The sequence below is a fragment of the Pimephales promelas genome, chromosome 3 (genome assembly GCF_988280905.1).
Source record: "Pimephales promelas chromosome 3, fPimPro1.hap1.1, whole genome shotgun sequence".
Taxonomy (NCBI): domain Eukaryota; kingdom Metazoa; phylum Chordata; class Actinopteri; order Cypriniformes; family Leuciscidae; genus Pimephales; species Pimephales promelas.
This window is the reverse complement of record NC_142771.1, coordinates 3,658,317-3,679,755: the sequence shown is the minus strand read 5'-3', so window position 1 is coordinate 3,679,755 and position 21,439 is coordinate 3,658,317. Positions and strand designations below refer to the sequence as shown.

Sequence of the window (21,439 nt, the reverse complement as noted above, 5' to 3'; positions counted from 1 at the left end):
CTCGTAAAGATAATTATAATACTCTTACTGTATAAAGAAAGTAAATAAAGATTTAAACTAAGAATAAACTGTGTTGTTTTTTTATTTCATTGTTAATATACAGTATATGTCTATATTCTTTTCTTTCTTTTTTGCTTGTAATAAACTTCAAACAATCAAAAAATCAACGTTTGTTTTGAAACACAGTTTGTTGTTTATTTTCAATACAATTTTCACGGTTTCATTATTTATAATACAGTACTAACCACGTTTGCCACGGGACACTACATTATCCTGCCATTGCACAGTTCCATGTGGAGAATGAAAAAAAAAGCCTTCAAGTCATTACGAACAGCGTATGGCAGCTCAGGTGGAACGGGCCCTGGACATCCGTGTTGGTTCTATGGGGACAAAGTTTGTGTCGTCTTGTTCAACGTCGATTAGCTCCAGCTGCAACAACATTCTCTCTCTTTCGCTCGCCATTGTCGGAAATGAAAAAGCGGAACCGGCGCACAGAACCAAAACAAACTAGCAAAGAGATTCGCGAACCACACACCCCCCTAGCGTTCTGGCGGTGAAATGCATCAAGATGCAACGCAACCTTACGCAGAAGCATAAAATGGCCATGACGTCGTAGGAGGCTGTAGGTCTATGTTATTTAGCTATGCGTGTAATGTGCGAATCGGTGGGTGAGGCTAAACCGGCCGTGTTGAAGTAGGCGTTGATCTTCTTCTGCGGGGGTGGGGTTTTATCCTCTTTGACGTCATAGTTCCCCACTTTGAAAAACGAGTCGTTTGCTGAGGCTGTTGTCAATAAAAGCTTTTATTAGACTAACAACGACGTTTTCAGTTCTGAAACGTACAGGATATTCTATGTATAATATGACGACCTCTTAGATGTCAAAAGCTCAAGGAAAATTTAATTTCTCAGTTCATCACCACTTTAAACAAGATTATTTTCAACTGCATTCTCTGTTATAGGGCCCAATTTTAACGATCTGACGCAAGTGTCTAAGCGCAAGTAACTTTGTGGGCGGGTCCCGGTGCTGCTGCTATTTTCCTGGCGGGATAAATGACTCTTGCGCCTGGCGCAAATCTAAAAGAGGTTGGTCTGAAGTAGCTTCATTATTCATAGGTGTGGTTTGGGCGTAACGTGAAATAAAGCAATCAGTGCGTCATCCAACAAACCCTTTAAGAGCAGGTGCGCATGTTGCATGATGGATTGTTATTATAACGGCGGGTTAGCAGCGTTCACAGCCGATGAGACCGACGTTCTTGTCAGGGCAGTTAAAGACAGAGAAGTGACGTTGTATGGGGATGGGAGAAATCCTCACACATCAGCGTCGGTTAAACATTATATACGTATGTTTCTTGCCACTATTGGGCAAACAGGTCTGATCCTTCAGTACTACAATTAGCCTTAAAAAAATTCGGTATTCGGTAAAAAAAATCTTCATGTAAACCACAATGATTTCCCTCATGTGTTCATATTTTCCCTTGTTATAATGTATGATTTGCAAAAATAAAAACTGCTGCATCTGTGTTGATGAGAGAATCAAAGTGTATGCGCATTGTGCACCCGCTACATTATGGCCAAGCATGCGTGCTTAAAATAGCATTATGAATAACGCGCAACTGACTTTAGACCAGTTTTTTTCTGGTCAGTGGCGCAATTGTTTTCTGGAAGTGTAAAATAGCACCAGGGAATGTTTGTGCCGAAACACGCCTCCTTTTTGCGCCGATCCGCCCAGGGAGCGCAAGTTCATTCCCTAGTTTATCGACGTGCGTCTGCGGAGAAAAAAAGCCCGCTTTGCGCGCGTGCAAAATAAGAATGAGACGTGCGTTAGTGTGTAAAGTCATTTGCGCCGGGTGCAAGATAGAGCCCGTAGTCTTACTTGCAATTTTGTAAATGAATCTGTTAATTCCCATAACCAACTAGCAAGGAAAAGCCTTTCATCACAATATTTCTACCAGAAAGACTCGGGAGATAAAATGATGTAATAAAGCATCCATTTATTGACAGCCCAGCAGGCAATTATTTGCAAAGTTCTTTGGCGTAGGCCCCGTCCATAGATCGTAATCCGAGGGTAGCGGATCAGCATTTCCTGCCTGAAGACGAAGGCGGGCGCAGCTGACCCCAAGGGAAGTATAGACGGGACCCTCCTGGTGGTGGGGAGGGTGGAGGTTGTTGTCGCGTCGGCATCTGCGAACTCAAATATGTGTAAGTACCGATCTTTTATACGACAAGAATAAGAACGTGATTGGATAACCTGAAGGTAACAAGTAATGTGGTAATTAAGTCTTCCTGGCAGAACTTATGCTAAAGCTTTCATTGTGGTTGTCAAAACAATTGGAAACTAAACAGAGCTTCATTAATTTAGAGACAATATGTTATGTTTACATGATGGGTAGACTACTGTTATTTTAAGGGCTTGACAAAAATTTCATGATTTTTATGATAAGGTTGCAATTTGATTTAATTTTTGTCAATATCGCACTCCGCCAATCTATAACACAAGCACTTGATCATTATCGCTAAGACAAAGACAAAAATCGCTTTTATAAAGACAATCTTGATGATTCAATTGATAAGTAGTTCGTAGAAGTCTTCAAGATCACAAAATTAAATTGTCACAACGCCCACCCATACAATCTGTCCTGCCCCTCATCATGGCTGTCAGGAAACTAATTGGTTTCTCCACTAGGTGGTTTCTCCACTGTGTGGATCTTCATGTGTATCTTCAGCTGACTTTTAATAGAGAAACTCTTTCCACACTGATCACACGTGTGCGGCTTCTCTCTGCTGTGGATCTTCTCATGCGCTTTCAGATTTCCAGACAGACTGAATCTCTTGTCACAGTGTGAACACTCGTAAGGTTTTTCTCCAGTGTGGATCATCTGGTGCAGTTTTAAATGTTGAGCTGTAATAAAAGTCTTCTCACACTCAAAGCACATGTAGTCTCTCACACCAGTGTGTATTTTCTGATGTTGTTGTAAATGTTGCAGCAGTGAAAAACTCTTTCCACACACAGAACATGAATACGGCTTCTCCTTCGTATGAACGGTCAGGTGTTTCTTCAGGTTTGATGACCAAAGAAATGTTTTGCCGCAGTGATCACATGAGAACGGCTTCTCTCCGGTGTGGATCTTCATGTGAGCATTAAGATTTTGTCTGTGAGCGAATCTCTTTTCACACCGATCACACATGAACTGCTTCTCTCCGGTATGAACTCTCATGTGAAACTCAAGCCATGGTTTTCGTGCGAAACTCTTCCCACACTGATCACATGTGAACGGCTTCTCTCCAGTGTGGATTCTCATGTGAAGCCTAAGACTTTGTTTGTTTGAGAATCTCTTCTCACACTGATCACACGTGAAAGCCTTTTCTCCAGTGTGGATCCTCATGTGACTCTTAAGATCTGCTGAATCCTTGAAACTCTTCCCACATGTATCGCATGTGAACGGCTTCTCTCCGGTGTGGATCATCATGTGTCTCTTAAGTTTTGATGAATCCCTGAAACTCCTCCCACATTTATCACATTCGTACGGCTTCTCTCCAGTGTGAACTTTCATGTGTCTTTTAAGTTTATAAGAATCCATGAAGCTCTTCTCGCACTGATCACATGCGAACGGTCTCACTCCAGTGTGAACTCCTAAGTGAAAATCAAGATTTCGTTTGGTTGCGAATGTCTTGTCACACTGATCACACATGAACGGCTTTTCTCCCGTGTGGACTCTCATGTGACTCTTAAGGTGTGATGAAATTGTGAATGTCTTCTCACATTTATCGCATGCGTACGGCTTCTCTCCAGTGTGGATCCTCATGTGAATCTTAAGGTGTATTTTTTGTGTGAAACACTTCTCGCACTGATCGCAGGTGAACGGCTTCACTTCAGAGTGAACTCTCATGTGAACATCAAGACTTCGTTGGTATGGAAAACTCTTCCCGCACTGATCACATGGGAATGGCTTATCTCCGGTGTGGATCCTCATGTGTTCCTGAAGACATACTTTAGCTGCGAAGCTTGTCCCACATTGATCACATTCATGCGGCTTCTCTCCGGTGTGGATCATCATGTGTTTCTTAAGATTTGGTTTTTGTCTGAAGCTCTGTCCACACTGATCACATGAGAACGGCTTCTCTCCGGTGTGGATCCTCATGTGAATCTCTAGACTATGTTTGGTTGTGATACTCTTTCCACACTGAGTGCAGGTGAAAGATTTCTTGGCTCTTCTCTTCTTTAAAAATGTCTTTTTAGTCTTTGAGCGACTCAAAGGTTTTCCTCCAGGTTGGACATGATGTTCCTCCTCCTCTTCACTCAGTTCTTCTCTCTCATCGCTCTCCTCCATCAGGTCTGACATGAAAGAAAAATATGAATTTAATTTTTAATAGATCAATAATTCAAATAGAGAAATATAAAGTGAAAGGACATACAAGTGAGCTCTGATGTAATAGTCAACTGCTTTAAAACGCTACAATAATTTTTATTAAATAAGTATCTTTCCATGAATGTGGTACATTTATTTTGATTTGGAATTCAACAACCAGGGTTGTAAAGTAAAGAATAACAAATACTCAAATTACAGTAATTAAGTAGTTTAGTAGCATGTGGTGAGCGTCCTGTTGCGTGCTTTTGTTTATCTAGTCATTTAGATGTGCTCCAGAGCGCAAGTGTTTAGTAACATCACGGTTTCTATGAATGTTTGCCCTTGTTGGACATTATAATGGTGCGTTCACACCGGACGCGAATAGTGCGAATGATTTCAATGTCAAGTCAATGCAAAGACGCGTTATGCGTGTAGAAATTCCTGCTGCGCGAATGAGGCGTAGAGCGCGGTGCGGAAGACACGAATATGCCTCATTCGCGCGTCAAATAGTTTGTGCTATTTGTGCATTCACGCATTTGACGCGAATTCGCGTCTGCCGCCCGAGTTGAAAAATCTGATCTTTGCCGTCAATTTGTGCGTATAATTTGAAAGACTGGAGCAGAACTGCTGATGTCAAAGACTCATGCTGTCCACCTGATCTAGAGCCGCTTGCGGTGTCATTCAGACCCAAATATCTTCCCCAGGAGTTTGGTCAGCTGGCTCTTGTACTTGTTTACATCCCTCCGTCTGACGATGTCACACGTGCAGCAGAGGCCATGGTGGCGCATGTCCATCAGATTGCATCCCCAGAGTCCCCGTTCTCATTTTTGCAGGCTAAAAAAAGACACTTCCAACCCATCAACAATATGTGACATGCGCCACCAGAGGTGACAAAACAATTGACCTCTGTTATGGCAATGTAAAGAACGCCTACAAAGCATACAAAAAACACCTCTTAGCACTTCAGATCATAACGTGATCCATCTGATCCCTGCTTACCGTACAAAACTGCAGAGAGAGGGCGTGACAAAGAAGCAGGTGAAAAGGTGGGATGATAATGTGAGGTGAGTCTCTACAGGGCTGCTTTGACAGCACAGACTGGGAGGTGTTGACTCAGGGGAGTAGCCTTGAGGAAGCCACAGAAGTGGTTACTCACTAGGCTATTTCACCTGCTGTGAAGATATGATTGTCCCGCAAAAAACAGTTTTCTCTACTTCATGAGATCAGTCTGCAAATGTATACAATTTATAAAAAAATAAATGGAAATAAAAAAATTATAAATAAGAATCAGACTTTTTCAACTGTAATCTCAAGACAAACATCAGTGTGTGTGTGTGTGTCACAATATTTGTTCCTCCATCACGTCCCGGTGTATACAGTGAATGTATGCTGAAATTTTTGTTGCGTCACAACATAAAAGTTTAAGCATATGATGAATTGCCACAATTGGTCTGACTGGCGCGTGAGAGACATGGGTGCACGCGCACGCTTACCTCTCTGCCGTCATGCGCGAGCCGCGGTTAGGAGCACAACATCTCGCATGCGCGCTCGCACTAGATTACAGGATATTTTGGGAATTAATATGCGGCGGTAAATCTAGTCGATCTCGAGTGGCTCAACAGGTAGATCTATAGACAAACTCATCTTTTAGGCATTTGACCGAAGGGATTGACACTTCAGCGTGGAAATCGGGGGTGTGGCGTGAGAGTGAGAATTGGCTCAATTGCGTGAGTCTCACGGTGAACGCGTGAGAGTTGGCAGCCCTGCTAGGTATACTTTGCAGTAGACACATTGCATCTTGTTCTCCTTCTTTATAAACATATAATGATCCCAAACTTTAGACAGTCCCTGCCAATAATGTCACATGAAGTCAAATGTATCATGCGCTATGGTGTGCTTCCTGAACAACTACCGTGGCTCAACTATATGTTTAACAAGCGACGCGAATGCTTTTTGTGCGAAAAAACAAACAAAAATAACGAGGTTATTTGACTATTTCTTTTCTTCCTTGTAGGCCAGAAACGAGATTTCCTTAGATTTCCACGACGCATGCGCGAGAATTGCTATCTGCTTACACTACTTCAGATCGCAATTCTCGCGCATGTGTTGTTTTCATGCGTTGTTTTTTCGCACAAAAAGTATTCGCGTCGCTTGATAAACATATAGTTGAGCCACGGTAGTCACTTGGGATATTTAAACATTTTCTTCATTGACTTTCTGGGCCGTCAAGAGGCAGTCCCTTAGGAGCCAATGTGGTAGTTATACAGCTCTCAAATTTAATCAAAAATATATTTATTTGTGTTCCGAAGATGAACGAAGGTCTTACGGGGTTGGTACAGCATGGGGGTGAGTAATTAATGACTTAATTTTCATTTTTGGGTGAACTAATCCTTTAAATGCTTATGAGTAACATCTTTTCCAACGTTAGTAAAAGTTACACACATCTAAGACATCTAATAAAATAAAAGAAAACATATAGAAGAAAGTAAAAGAACACATATAAAAGAAAAGAAACATATCTACATGTAAATATAAAAATAGCCATCACAGTATCGAAAAAAAGTATCGTTCAGGAACCGGTCTCGAAGTCAAGGTATCGGTATCGTACATTTTGTTACGATACCCAGCCCTACTGACACCACTCACACATTGCAGAGTCACTATAGTATTTTACCCTCGGGTCAGAGATACAGATCACTCTTATTCAGGACTAAGAGAGCCATGACAAGTTTTGTGCCAACTTCTATTGGAAACATGAATAGTTGATAAACTTATTGTTATGGAAATTATGTCCCTGAATCTTAAACCGCAATTAAACAAGTGAAGATCTCGAAAATTATAAGCATGAGTATTTATTTCTTATAAGAAAGGCAGTTCACACATGACAAGTGTCTAACATGAGAAGCACAAAGGTCTCCTCCTCCCCTTACCCTTACCCAAGCTGATATATCTGCGTTTAAAAAATAATTTCCATCACACTCATTTACCAAGACGTATGTCCATGTGTGCATATTCGTGATTTATTTATCGCTTTTTATTTATCTATTTTTAACGTAACCTTTTTAACGCCTGCTTATTTATCATGTACTTATTGTGCTTTGCAAGCTTTATTTATTTATTAATATTTATTACTTGCGCGAGTGTGGTATACTGTGCTACGTTTGTGCAACTGTACACGCATTGTTGATGCTCAACATGAATGAAGTTCCTAACGGATAAATAAAGTTCTTTAAATTGAATTGAATGCACAGAGATTTGTTGAGACAGTCCTCGTCACTCCATCAGACACTAACAGTTGTTAAAGTGAACTTTTTATATCTTAATAAATAATTTAAATCGCAATAAATTATATATTTACAATTGTGTAAAAAAATGCCACCCCAAAATATGTGTTGTAGTCTAATCAAAAGGGCAGCAGTAATGTGTACACTTAATTTGGCAACAATACAGTGAATTATCAGTGAAGTTATTGAATATGTTTTATAAAATCCCATACAGTATAACCAGCAGGACAGCAGTTATGCTTGAACTGAATCTGGTAACAATGCAGTGCATTACAGTGAAGTTATCTATTTTCCATTAATAAAAATCATAAAATTATGCGAAAATACTTGTATAAGTTACCAAAATAAGTGTTGTATAATCATCAAGACAGCAGTGGTGTAACTGAATTTGTTGACACTAAAGTGTGTGACAGTGAAGTTATTGACTGTTTTCGTAGTACTACGATTCAAAAGTGGTGTCATTTGTACTACGATTCAAAAGTGGTGTCATTTGTGTAATGTTTAGTTCGACTTTGTGAGTGTATTGCCAACTTTACTCAACTGTTAAAAGTGTTAGTAATACAACATGGTTCTAGTAGCCTAAGAACTTTTTCAGCGGATACCTCGTGTCTAAATCTGTGTTATCTTAATGTACCACAACAGTCATTAAATTAAAATAGACACCAACCTGCTTGTTCCTCGTGTTTTCCTCTCCAGGGATCTGCTGCTTCACTCGAGTTCTCCTCGATCTCCTGTTCTTTAACAAACATCTTCTTCTCAGTTCAGTTGCAGCACCTCCAGATATTCCTGCTCGTTTCAAAACTTCTAGTTAGTGTTGTGACATTTGAACCGATCCGTCGGAGCTTGTGTGGAGAAAAAAAAAGCGCGCCAGATGAAGCCGCGATTCGAGGCTTGTTTTGTTCAGAGCCATTTGTTACCGTGAAAATCACGTGACTAATGACAAACGTTTGTGTAAAAACGTCATCGGTTCGGTCTGCGGTTCGGCTCGCGCCACCTTGTGGCTGTTTCAGGAACAGTAGAAGCAGTTGTAGTAGCGTCAGAGAGTCAGAGAAATCTCATTATCGTTATTATTGTGTCATATATCACTGATTCTTGAAACTTTGGCAAAAACATGTCCCACTAAAAAAAGTGCTAATTCTGTTGGAAATTAATAACATTTTCATGAATGAAAAGAATCAAGTTTATAATCAGGGGGTCCTTTGCACATATGTAAGGTTCTTTTATAGGTTTATTTTTCATTTTTATTATTTTAATGATTATATCCTGGCCCATTGCCTACAAAATCAGCTGTCCTCGGATAGGAGATAATCATTTCAACTTGATTAAAAAAACAAAAAGGAATAATTGAATTGAATAATATATTTACCACACAAAAGAGTACATTGTAATATGTATTAAAAACTACAAACATTGAGTTTTGAACAATATTTACTATTATTTTGTGGTTGTTCAAAATGTGTCCCACATATTCGTCACCACCGTCAGATATTTATAAAAAGCAATAAAATCAGGCAACTACAAGGTCAACTACATTCCTCCATACCCCATTTTCAAAGATTCAGCTTTACAGCATGCTTCAAGATCACTCAAGCTCCCGTAATTTTGCTATTTTCTCTTAAATTTGTTCATATATTTGGGCACTGCTACTGTCACAACCATAACATGTCAACACCGTCTCTTTTGTATAGAAAATATTAGATTAGATTATGACATAATTGTATACTTTTTAAGAAGAGGTCTGAAGTAGCTAGCAACAGAGGGGAAACAAGATGGCTATAATGTGAACAACTCATGCATATCATGTGAAAGAGTAGGTTTTGTCACCACCGTCAGACGTCACCACCGTCAGGTTTTCTATCTGACGGTGGTGACATACCGTGTGACGGTGGTGACAAAACCCCCCAAATGGTCTATAACAGAGGCTAGAATATAATTGTTGATCACAATAAATACCAATATATTATCCTGTAATGTTCCATTCACCTCTTTAATATTTTTATTTATTTAATTCCCCCTATATTTCTTCCATTCAGGCTTACACTGCATGCTACTATGAGCGCGAGTGAGAGTGAGGATGTTTCCTGATATCCTCACGGCTGTGGTTCAGCTGCAGGAATACAGCAGTTCTAATCTGAACACGTTTGATGCGATTAAATTGTGTTTCATGACGTTCATTTAGATTTTTGCCCACACTAAAAATTTGTTAAAGCCTAGCATGGATAGGAGCAGCAATAACCCCCTTGGGGTAAACAGAACAGAACCAACATGAATGTTTTGCAGATTATTTCAAAATTTAAAGTACAATATAATTCGAGAATTTATTCAGATTCTTGGGGAATCAGAATGTCAAGTCCTGACTGACGAGTGGAGCTGGGGAAGGAGGAGGGTAATGAGCTCCTGAGAAACGTGATAGCTGATGATAATACTGAAGGAGCTTATACTGTATATATGTGTACAGTGATAGGCGTCATATTCCTATAGGGGGAGGTGGATCAGCTAATAGTCGGCTGATGCGAGCTTGACTAACGTGACCTGCCAGAACTAACCAGAACTAAGGATGCACATAGTGCAGCTACTGCCTACCTACACAGCACATAGTATGCACTATCCATTCCAGGCTATGCATCTCCAATGACTAAAGCCAAATGAAAATGGCATGACATCATTTAAACAAATCTAACATTCGCTGTAATTACCCCCAATTTCATAGTCATTACACTCAACTTTGACTTTATGTATTTTCGAAAGTTATGGCTAGGCAGCAGCTATATAGAGGAGAGAAGGAGAAGAAACAGGGAATACCAAAAAAAGCTGAGAGAGAAAATACACAGTGAGGCAGAGTTAAATGAGGAATACCTCATAAAAGGAAAAAAATGTTTATCACAGTGCTCAAGATTGTTATTTTTTGGACCAAAGAGTTAAATGAAGTTGTTAAGCAAGAATTGATTGACTTGAGTGGTATACATTGTGGAATTGTATGTTGTAAAGAGTCACAGTCACCACCGTCAGATTAATGTCACCACCGTCAGTTCTAAAGTCACCACCGTCAGAGGGAGTTTTATTGGTTTTAAATGAATATACTTGAAATATGATTCTTCAGTGCTGTTGAGTTATTAAAGTAATAGTCTCTTTTAATACAAAAATATGTTTGTTAAGTAAAACAACATTAATTTTTCTATTTAGGCTTAAAGTAAATGTTGTATGATGTTATATCTTTTAAAGGAGTACACGCAAAACAGTATAAAAAATGAACAAAAGTGAATATTCAACATTTAACAGCATATATGTGTACCAAGAATGCCAGATAATGATTTAAAAATTCTAAATACATATTAGACCAAACAAATAAAAAATAATTTGCTATTTATTTTGTCTGACGGTGTTGACAAAAACAAAGTGATAACTGGAGAAACGCCTATTTTATGAAAAAAATACAAAATGAGGAGGTTGCACCGGTGCATTGCTGAACAGCCAAGACCTTGCTTTATAATGATATACCTTTAGATTTTGTAATTTAACTAACTTTTTATTTTCAAAATTAAAACCTGTTTTATCCAAATTCCCAAGAATCACTGATATGTGTTAGGGCTGTATCTTGTTACACCATATCAGTTATTAAAAATAATTAATATGTTATTACCAATTATAGCCTACTAGTTATATTCTTGTTATATTAATTACACAAGATTTTTTTGATTGATTTGGATTTTTGGATCTGGACTGGACTGCTTTTTTATTTGGATTGCCCTTTTGGATTTGTTTGTTTTTTTATGACATCTTCCTTTTTCATGGTAATGGAGCCAGCAAGAAAGAGGAAATCCTCCCCTGTCTGGGCTCAACAGAAGCATCTTCATTTTTACCCGCTGGCACACTGACGTCCTCTGTTCCTTGTGAAAGGCTATTTTTCCAAGGCTGGAAAGGTTTTGTCCAAGAAGAGGAATTGTCTAAACTAGGGCTGCACAATTAATCGAATTTGTAATTGCGATTACAATTATGGATGCCACAATTATGTAATCGTACAAAGGCACAATTATAAAAAGTCCACTTACATTATTCTGTGTGCTTAAAATGTGTTTTTTTACAGGTTATCTTAAGGGTTTTTTCCCCATTGTTTTAACTTTAGTTAGTGTAACATTATAATTAGCATTAAAGCAACACTATCTAACATTGTTTACTTAAAATAATGTTTCCAAAATCTTATCAGTGGTTCATCAAGTCGTAACAGGGTGAAAGGCACTCCTGTCGTCGCCTGACGGGGTCTGTATCGCTTTTACTGGCACTATGTAACTTCGGAGTTCGGGTGGGAACCCGACCACAAAAAGAACTACAAAATTCGACTGCTTTACATCAAGCACTATAATAGTCATTATTTCGTTTTTCTTCGTTTCTGATGTTGCAATACATCATCCTTTCATGAAATCATGCAACATACTCTACCTTGTCTGTGGACATCGTTCATTCTAAAGCCGGTGCTGGATAAACAGTGAGCGTGCGTGCGACGGTAGGCTAAATTATTTACGACAGCGGCAATGGACAATTTCGTTTCCAACCAGTAGGGTGACCGAAGAGGAAAAGTTAGTTGGTGTTACTTTAAACCATCGAAAGGAATTGAAAGTTTTTCAGGAGTTTTCAGGCATTTTATTTTGATATAACAATGGAATAAAGCTGTTCAAAACATCATTCAATGTAAATTGTGATAATCGTAATTAATAATCGCAATTATAATTTCAAAGCAATAATCGACAATTATGATTTTTGTCATAATCGTGCAGCCCTAGTCTAAACCCCAACACACTTAAAATAATTCAATTTCTCAATAAAAATCTATTGTAATCCTTTCCTTCATCCACCCCAAACTGCTGTGTTTACTGCAGTTTGCTTACTTTATTACACTCCCTCGAGTCACTCCACCATAAGCACTGCACTCAACACAGTCACTTTTGTTGTTCATACTGTCACTATCCATTTTTTTAAATAATTAATTAATTGTGTGTGTGCTGTGACCGTTGTCTCTGTACAAATTGCAGACAGAGAAAGAAGATACAAGTTTTATTTCATACCAAGGCAATGGACAAATGTTTGCACAGATCTCTTTATTATTGCAAACGAAAGGTTACAGAGACATTAACAGTGAGAAGAAGATGAATAAATAAAACAGAGCGGGAGGGGGACGGGTCATTGGTTCAGAATGATTTAATTTGTCTGCTATTTCTTTGCACAGTAGCTAGGTGTCACTAGTGACTAATGCTGAATGAAGCTTCGAGTATTGAACCTTTGGGTGAAGCAATGGGCTGTGAGGTCTCAGTGGTTCAGGAAGCCTCATCTTCCCATCACTACTTCTATGAGGATAAAATCGGCATCTTTCTATAGACTTCAGGTACAGTTACACGCAAAAAATGATTTGTTGGCTTTACTTAACTTTTTTTTGTAAACAGCCCAGATAGCAAACTGACATTGAATCAACGTGGAAATATGACATCGAAACAACGTTGATCTGACATTGTTTTGCTCATCGAATTAACGTTGAACCAACGTCAGACGCGTCATTCTTTCAAAACTAACGGAAAATCAACTTGAAATCAACGCGTTGTTTCAACGTTATGAAAGCAAACCAATTTTCGATTTCATTTAGCTTTGAAGAATGCCGCGTCTGACGTTGGTTCAACGTTAATTCGATGAGCAAATCAACGTTGTTTCAATGTCATGAGAGATGTCGTTTCCACGTTGATTCAATGTCAGTTTGCTGTCTGGGAGGTTCCACGTAACTTTGTTTCGTTAAACAAACATAATTTGTTCATGTAACTTCAACATCATGGAAGTCATTTTAAGCCATCCAATATTCTCCACTATTGAAAAAACGAGTCTGTCGCACCGTGACCACCGCGTCGCCGCCATTATGAGCATGCATACCGCGCGCTTACATTTGAAATAACGAACTTGAGTGAGCAAAAGACACGTTATGTGAACAGGCCCTTATGCTTCTGCGTCAAATGGACGGCGTACCCCCCCGCAGACCCCTGTGCGTCGACGCGAGCCCCTCTTCGACCCCTCCGCCGTAGCACGACATGCACCTCCAAATATTTGTAACTGTGCGTCGAGGCGACGCAGACTGCAAGGGCTGTGATTGGTCAGATTATACATCATTTCAGGAGTGTAGCTTTTCATGTTTCCCCCTCCCGCTATAGCGCCATTTTTAACATTTGCACCCTCGTACGGATAATTATAATACTCTTACTGTATAAAGAAAGTAAATAAAGATTTAAACTAAGAATAAACTGTGTTGTTTTTTTATTTCATTGTTACTATACAGTATATGTCTATATTCTTTTCTTTCTTTTTTGCTTGTAATAAACTTCAAACAATCAAAAAATCAACGTTTGTTTTGAAACACAGTTTGTTGTTTATTTTCAATACAATTTTCACGGTTTCATTATTTATAATACAGTACTAACCACGTTTGCCACGGGACACTACATTACCCTGCCATTGCACAGTTCCATGTGGAGACTGAAAAGAAAAGCCTTCAAGTCATTACGAACAGCGTATGGCAGCTCAGGTGGAACGGGCCCTGGACATCCGTGTTGGTTCTATGGGGACAAAGTTTGTGTCGTCTTGTTGTTCAACGTCGATTAGCTCCAGCTGCAACAACATTCTCTCTCTTTCGCTCGCCATCATCGGAAATGAAAAAGCAGAACCGGCGCACAGAACCAAAACAAACTAGCAAAGAGATTCGCGAACCACACACCCCCCCTAGCGTTCTGGCGGTGAAATGCACCACGAAGCAACGCAACCTTACGCAGAAGCATAAAATGGCCACGACGTCGTAGGAGGCTGTAGGTCTATGTTATTTAGCTATGCGTGTAATGTGCGAATCGGTGGGCGAGGCTAAACTGGACGTGTTAAAGTAGACGTTGATCTTCTTCTGCGGGGGTGGGGTTTTATCCTCTTTGACGTCATAGTTCCCCACTTTGAAAAACGAGTCGTTTGCTGAGGCTGGTGTCAATACAAGCTTTTATAGGACGTTTTCAGTTCTGAAACTTACAGGATATTCTTATAATATGATGACCTCTTATATGTCAAAAGCTCAAGGAAAATTTAATTTCTCAGTTCATCAACCCTTTAAACAAGATTATTTTCAACTGCATTCTTTGTTATAGGGCCCAATTTTAACGATCTGACGCAAGTGTCAAAGCGCAAGTAACTTTGTGGGCGGGTCCCGGTGCTGTTGCTATTTTCCCGGCGGGATAAATGACTCTTGCGCCTGGCGCAAATCTAAAAGGGGTTGGTCTGGAGTAGCTTCATTATTCATAGGTGTGGTTTGGGCGTAACGTGAAATGAACCAATCAGAGCGTCATCCAACATACCCTTTAAGAACAGGTGCGCATGTTGCATGACGGATTGTTATTATAACGGCGGGTTTACCAGGTGCGTGCCAGGAGCGTTCACAGCCGATGAGACCGACGTTCTTGTCAGAACAGTGAAAGACAGAGAGGTGGCGTTGTATGGGGATGGGAGAAACTCTCGGACATCAGCGTTGGTTAAACATTATATATGTATGTTTCTTGCCACTATTGGACAAACAGGTCTGATCCTTCAGTTCTACAATTAGCCTTAAAAAAATTGGGTACTTAGTTTTTTTCATCTTCATGTAAACCATAATGATTTCCCTCATGTGTTCATATTTTCCCTTTTTATAATGTATGATTTGCAAAAATAAAAACTGCTGCATCTGTGTTGTTGAGAGAATCAAAGTGTATGCGTGTTGTGCACCCGCTACATTATGGGCAAGCATGCGTGCTTAAAATAGCATTATGAACAACGCGCAACTGACTTTAGACCAGTTTTTTTCTGGTCAGAGGTGCAATTGTGTTCTGGAAGTGTAAAATAGCACCAGGGAATGTTTGCGCCGAAACACGCCTCCTTTTTGCGCCGATCCGCCCAGGGAGCGCAAGTTCATTCCCTAGTTTATCGACGTGCGTCTGCGGAGAAAAAAAGCCTGCTTTGCGCGCGTGCAAAATAAGAATGAGACGTGCGCTAGCGTATAAAGTCATTTGCGCCGCGTGCAAGATAGAGCCCGTAGTCTTACTTGCAATTTTGTAAATGAATCTGTTAATTCCCATAACCAACTAGCAAGAAAAATCCTTTCATCACAATATTTCTACCAGAAAGACTCGGGAGATAAAATGATGTAACAAAGCATCCATTTATTGACAACCCAGCAGGCAATTATTTGCAAAGTTCTTTGGCGTAGGCCTCGTCCATAGATCGTAATCCGAGGGTAGCGGATCAGCATTTCTTGCCTGAAGACGAAGGCAGGGGCGCAGCCGACCCCAAGGGAAGTATAGATGGGACCCTCCTAGTGGTGGTGGGGAGGGTGGAGGTTGTTGTCGCGTCGGCATCTGCGAACTCAAATATGTGCAAGTACCAATCTTCTCCGAGCACTCCGCTAATCTATAACACAAGTACTTAATCATTATCTAGCGCTAAGACAAAAATCGCTTTTATAAAGAGATAAAATAAGACAATCTTGATGATTTAATTGATAAGAAGTTCGTAGAAGTCTTCAAGATCACAAAATAAAATTGTCACAACGCCCACCCATACAATCTGTCCTGCCCCTCATCATGGCTGTTAGGAAACTAATTGGTTTCTCCACTAGGCGGTTTCTCCACTGTGTGGGTCTTCATGTGTATCTTCAGCTGACTTTCAATAGAGAAACTCTTTCAACACTGATCACACGTGTGCGGCTTCTCTCTGCTGTGGATCCTCTCATGTTTTTTTACATAGGATGAGTGATTGAATCTCTTGTCACAGTGTGAACACTTGTAAGGTTTTTCTCCAGTGTGGATCCTCTCATGCGCTTTCAGATTTCCAGACAGACTGAATCTCTTGTCGCAGTGTGAACACTTGTAAGGTTTTTCTCCAGTGTGGATCCTCTGGTGCAGTTTTAAAGTACTTGCTTTAATAAAAGTCTTCTCACACTCAAAGCACATGAACTCTCTCACACCAGTGTGTATTTTCTGATGTTCTTGTAAATATTGCAGCTGTGAAAAACTCTTTCCACACACAGAACATGAATACGGCTTCTCCTTCGTATGGACGGTCAGGTGTTTCTTCAGGTTTGATGACAGCAGAAATGTTTTGCTGCAGTGATCACATGAGAACGGCTTCTCTCCGGTGTGGGTCTTCATGTGAGCTTTAAGATTTTGTCTCCGAGCGAATCTCTTTTCACACCGATCACACATGAACTGCTTCTCTCCAGTATGAACTCTCATGTGAACATCAAGCCATGATTTTCGTGCGAAACTCTTCCCACACTGATCACATGTGAACGGCTTCTCTCCAGTGTGGATTCTCATGTGAAGCCTAAGATTTTGTTTGTTTGAGAATCTCTTTTCACACTGATCACACGTGAAAGCCTTTTCTCCAGTGTGGATTCTCATGTGACTCTTAAGGTGTCCTGTATCACTGAAACTCTTTCCACATTTATCGCATGTGAACGGCTTCTCTCCAGTGTGGATCATCATGTGTTTCTTAAGATCTGCTGAATCCCTGAAACTCGTCCCACATTTATCACATTCGTACGGCTTCTCTCCAGTGTGGACTTTCATGTGTCTTTTAAGTTTACTGGAATCCATGAAGCTCTTCTCGCACTGATCACATGCGAACGGTCTCACTCCGGTGTGAACCCTCAGGTGAAGCCTAAGATTTTCTTTGGTTGAGAATCTCTTCTCACACTGATCACACATGAACGGCTTTTCTCCCGTGTGGATCATCATGTGACTCTTAAGGTGTGATGAATTCGTGAACGTCTTCTCACATTTATCGCATGCGTACGGCTTCTCTCCAGTGTGGATCCTCGTGTGAATTTTAAGGTGTATTTTTTGTGTGAAACACTTCTCGCACTGATCGCAGGTGAACGGCTTCACTTCAGAGTGAACTCTCATGTGAACATCAAGACTTCGTTTGTATGGAAAACTCTTCCCGCACTGATCACATGTGTATGGTTTCTCTCCGGTGTGGATCCTCATGTGTTCCTGAAGATGTAATTTTAGAGTGAAGCTTGTCCCACATTGATCACATTCATGCGGCTTCTCTCCGGTGTGGATAATCATGTGTTTATTAAGATTTGATTTTTGTGTGAAGTTCTTTCCACACTGATCACATGAGAACGGCTTCTCTCCGGTGTGGATCCTCATGTGAGTCTCTAGACTAAGTTTGTTTGAGAGACTCTTTCCACACTGAGTGCAGGTGAAAGATTTATTGGCTCTTCTTTTCTTCAAAAATGTCTTTTTAGTCTTTGAGCGACTCAAAGGTTTTTCTCCAGGTTTGACAAGATGTTCCTCCTCCTCTTCACTCAGTTCTTCACTCTCCTCGCGCTCTTCCATCAGGTCTGACATGAAAGAAAAATATGAATTTAATTTTTAGTAGATCAATAATTCAAATAGAGAAATATAAAGTGAAAGGACATACAAGTGAGCTCTGATGTAATAGTCAACTGCTATAAAACACTACAATAATTTTTATCAAATAAGTATCTTTCCATGAATGTGGTACATTTATTTTGATTTGGAATTCAACAACTTGGTGTAGACTTGGAATTAAAGCCTCTTGTTTCCCCGTTATTATTCAATTTACGGGCCAGGACACCAGTAATCTTGCCAAGAAAGGTTTTTATTTATATATGTTAGGAGAGAAACTTCAAGAGAAAGAAATAACAGACCAAGAAAATAGACAGGAAAACAGAAACCCATCCCATGCTATGTCCCCGTATATTATTGGTATTTAAATTCTATGTGTAAATCCATCAACATAGTAACTGGGTCCATCGACGCATAATTCCTTGTCTGGATTTTCAAGAGGGATTGGATTGACCAAGACTTTCTTCTTCTACTTGTTTTACACACTCATGTGGTATTCCCTCATGTGGCTCCCGCATCATTGTTGCAGGGTTCAGAGAAGTGTCTCTGATGATTTCCACTCTTAAATCCTTGTTCAACAAAGTTGCTTCCCATTTTGCTCAGTTATGTTTTTAATGTTTGTGTTGTTCAGCAGTGTCACTAAAGTTGAAAGTTTGAGCTCCTATCAGAGCTCCTATCCACTGCCCATGTGGCACCATCGAGGGCTTGTATACATCGTGGTTGCCCAAACGTAGTGACAGGAATTTTTGTGGAAAAGCATCCAACTGGTCTGTATTGATCACCTGGTTTTTGACACAGTACTGTCGAATACGTCTCATCTCCTACCCTGGTCCACAAATGAAACTGCAATCGTCCATCGGACCAAGTCCCAAAGTTGGGGCTGAAGTCAGTTTTTCTTTCATAGAAGTAAACGCTTCCTCAGCTTCTGGTGTCCAGTTGATCTTTTCCACTCCCGGCTTTCCTCCCTTGTACAGGTCAATGAGAGGGCTGGTGATGCTAGCAAAATCAGGTATACTGATGACAATAGTTGACAAGTCCCATCACCTTCCACATTCCTGTAACTGTTTGAGGTTTTGGAAGTTGTCGTAATGCTTCTACACGCTCTGTTGTCATTCTCCTTTCCCATTTCTTGACCCAAATAGATAACCTTGGGTTTATCCAGCTGTGCTTTGTCGGGGTTAACTTTGAATCCCCCTTTCCTGAGGGCTTGTAGGACAACATTCAGAGCAAATATATGTTTGAATTTGAATTTATTGAAAGGATAGCCCCTTGAGATGCAACATCTCATTTTCAAGGGGGTCCTAACTGTTTTATGGCTGTTTTCATCTGGGCTTGCTATTAACAAGTCATCGACATGAAATACAACAGGAGAAAGCTTAAGACCTTGTGGGAGTCTGTTCCAACCATTGTGTAATCAATGGTTAATCTCCACACGAGTTGTCCGATTTCTTGACAGGCCAGACAGGACTATTAGTGGTAGCTGAAGTTTGTCTGATGATTCCTTCAGCTTCCAAGTCTGTCACTATCTCTTCCACGGCTTGTCTTGCTTCAGGTCGGATGGGGTATCGGTTATGAGGGGCATGAATTGGTCCCTCAATAACAATGGGATCAATGTTGGCTTTACCACAATCCAATTTGTGTTTAGCCCAAACATCTGGGGCCAGTTGTTCAAAACATTTAATCTGGATCAAAATGATCCGGATTTGGAAAAACCTATTTTTTCCTATCCAGGATCAGGTAATCCGTCTTACTTTTATGTCGGTTTTTCAAAGCAACATTGGACTGAATCACCCTGATCCAGATACACAGTTTTCAAGATTACCAAATCCAGATTACCAGTGCTCTAAATGGGACAACATATCACAATGTGGGCTACCAGCTATGTAAAGAACAGGTAGAAGAGCCAACACGGGGTCACTGTAGGTGTTTCTTATTTTGAGACAAAACACAAATGGAGACACGATAATTTTAATTTTACTTTACTACTGAATAGCTTAATTGTTAGCCAATGTCTAATTTATCACTGTTACAACGGTTACACAAGTCAAGTACAAAATATAAATAAAAGTATATACACTAAATGATTCAAATGTATTATTTGACCAATTTTAAAGTTTTACTACATTTTCTTCCTGAAATCCACCTTGAAATTGTTCCCCCTGTTGGGATCAGGATAATCCTGTTTTTTTTTTATCAAAGTTATCCAAATCCCACTGACGAAGTTTTGAACAACACAAACTGAAGGTTTGATCCAGATTAAAAATAGGATTGGATTCCCTGATCTAATCTGATTTCAGATTCCTTCTTTCCCTTTTGAACAACCCATTTTCAAGATTTGATCCAATCCGATAACCAAAATCCGATCAGCTTACCTTTGGGACATAAACAGCACAGAAGACCCCACACACCATCTTTTTTCCAGTTTCTGATAATTGGTTTTGCTGTACCAACAGACCTTAGATTACATGTGCGATATTCGTGTGGTATTATCCCAGCTGTTGTGGCGATATGATGACTGTCAGTGAATATGATCATGTTCAACAATGGAAGAATGTCCATGCCAATAAGGCTTCCTCGTGAATTCGGCCCCACCCCAAAAAAGATGTCCATAAGACTTCATCTTCATGTATTTGCAGAGGAACTTGAATACTTTTGCGAAACTTTGCGATACCTCTTCAACTTCCATAGTCTCATCTGTTGTAGGTAGGTTCAAATCTGTAATTGAAATTGACACTCCTGTGTCAACCAGGACATGGGTGGCCCCCTATTAATGCATTGACGAAAAGGCGATTGTCTCATTTCTTACTAATACAGGGGACCGCTGATTCCTATTGCGGACGCATAATTCCCTCAATGAGCTGACGGACTTCAGTCCATGTCTTCCCTTGAGAATTGTCATCATGGTCTTTTGTACTGACCTGATGGACCTTGACCTTCTCCACCTCCTTTAGCCCAGCAATCTCGTCTAACGTGTCCACATTTTCCATAGTTGCCGCAGAAAACCATCCTATTCTTTGTGTCCTTGTTGTATTGAGTTGTCGCCACTGCTCTTCGATATGGCTTGTTTCTTTCTTCTATGTTTGACCTCATAGCCGTCTCCAAATGGCCAGCTCAGTGCATAATTTGGTCAAATGTCTCACCTTAGCTCAAGCTTAGCTTGTTTCTTATTTTTCTTTTCTAAATACCATGCAGATATTGTTCAGCTGTTAAAACCAGCTGTTTCTGTCATCTTGCAAAGTATTTGTCACTCTGTGACTGTGCACTCAAACAGCAGGGCTATTTATGGGAGTGTGTGTGTGTGTGTGTGTGTGTGTGTGTGTGTGTGTGTTGGGTGAATAACTATGTGAATTCCAGGGAGGCCCTCTGCTTCCCTCTCTCTCTCCCTTTC

At 40.1% G+C, this 21,439-nt stretch overlaps 1 protein-coding gene and 1 pseudogene across 2 annotated transcripts in view; one reads left to right on the top strand and one right to left on the bottom strand.

Annotated features, from left to right (window-relative positions):
* The window catches only part of LOC120486139 (uncharacterized), a 128,190-nt gene that overhangs the window by 50,909 nt on the left and 55,842 nt on the right, over positions 1–21,439 (top strand). The window lies entirely within an intron of this gene.
* Positions 4,234–19,707, bottom strand: LOC148981874 (uncharacterized; annotated as a pseudogene).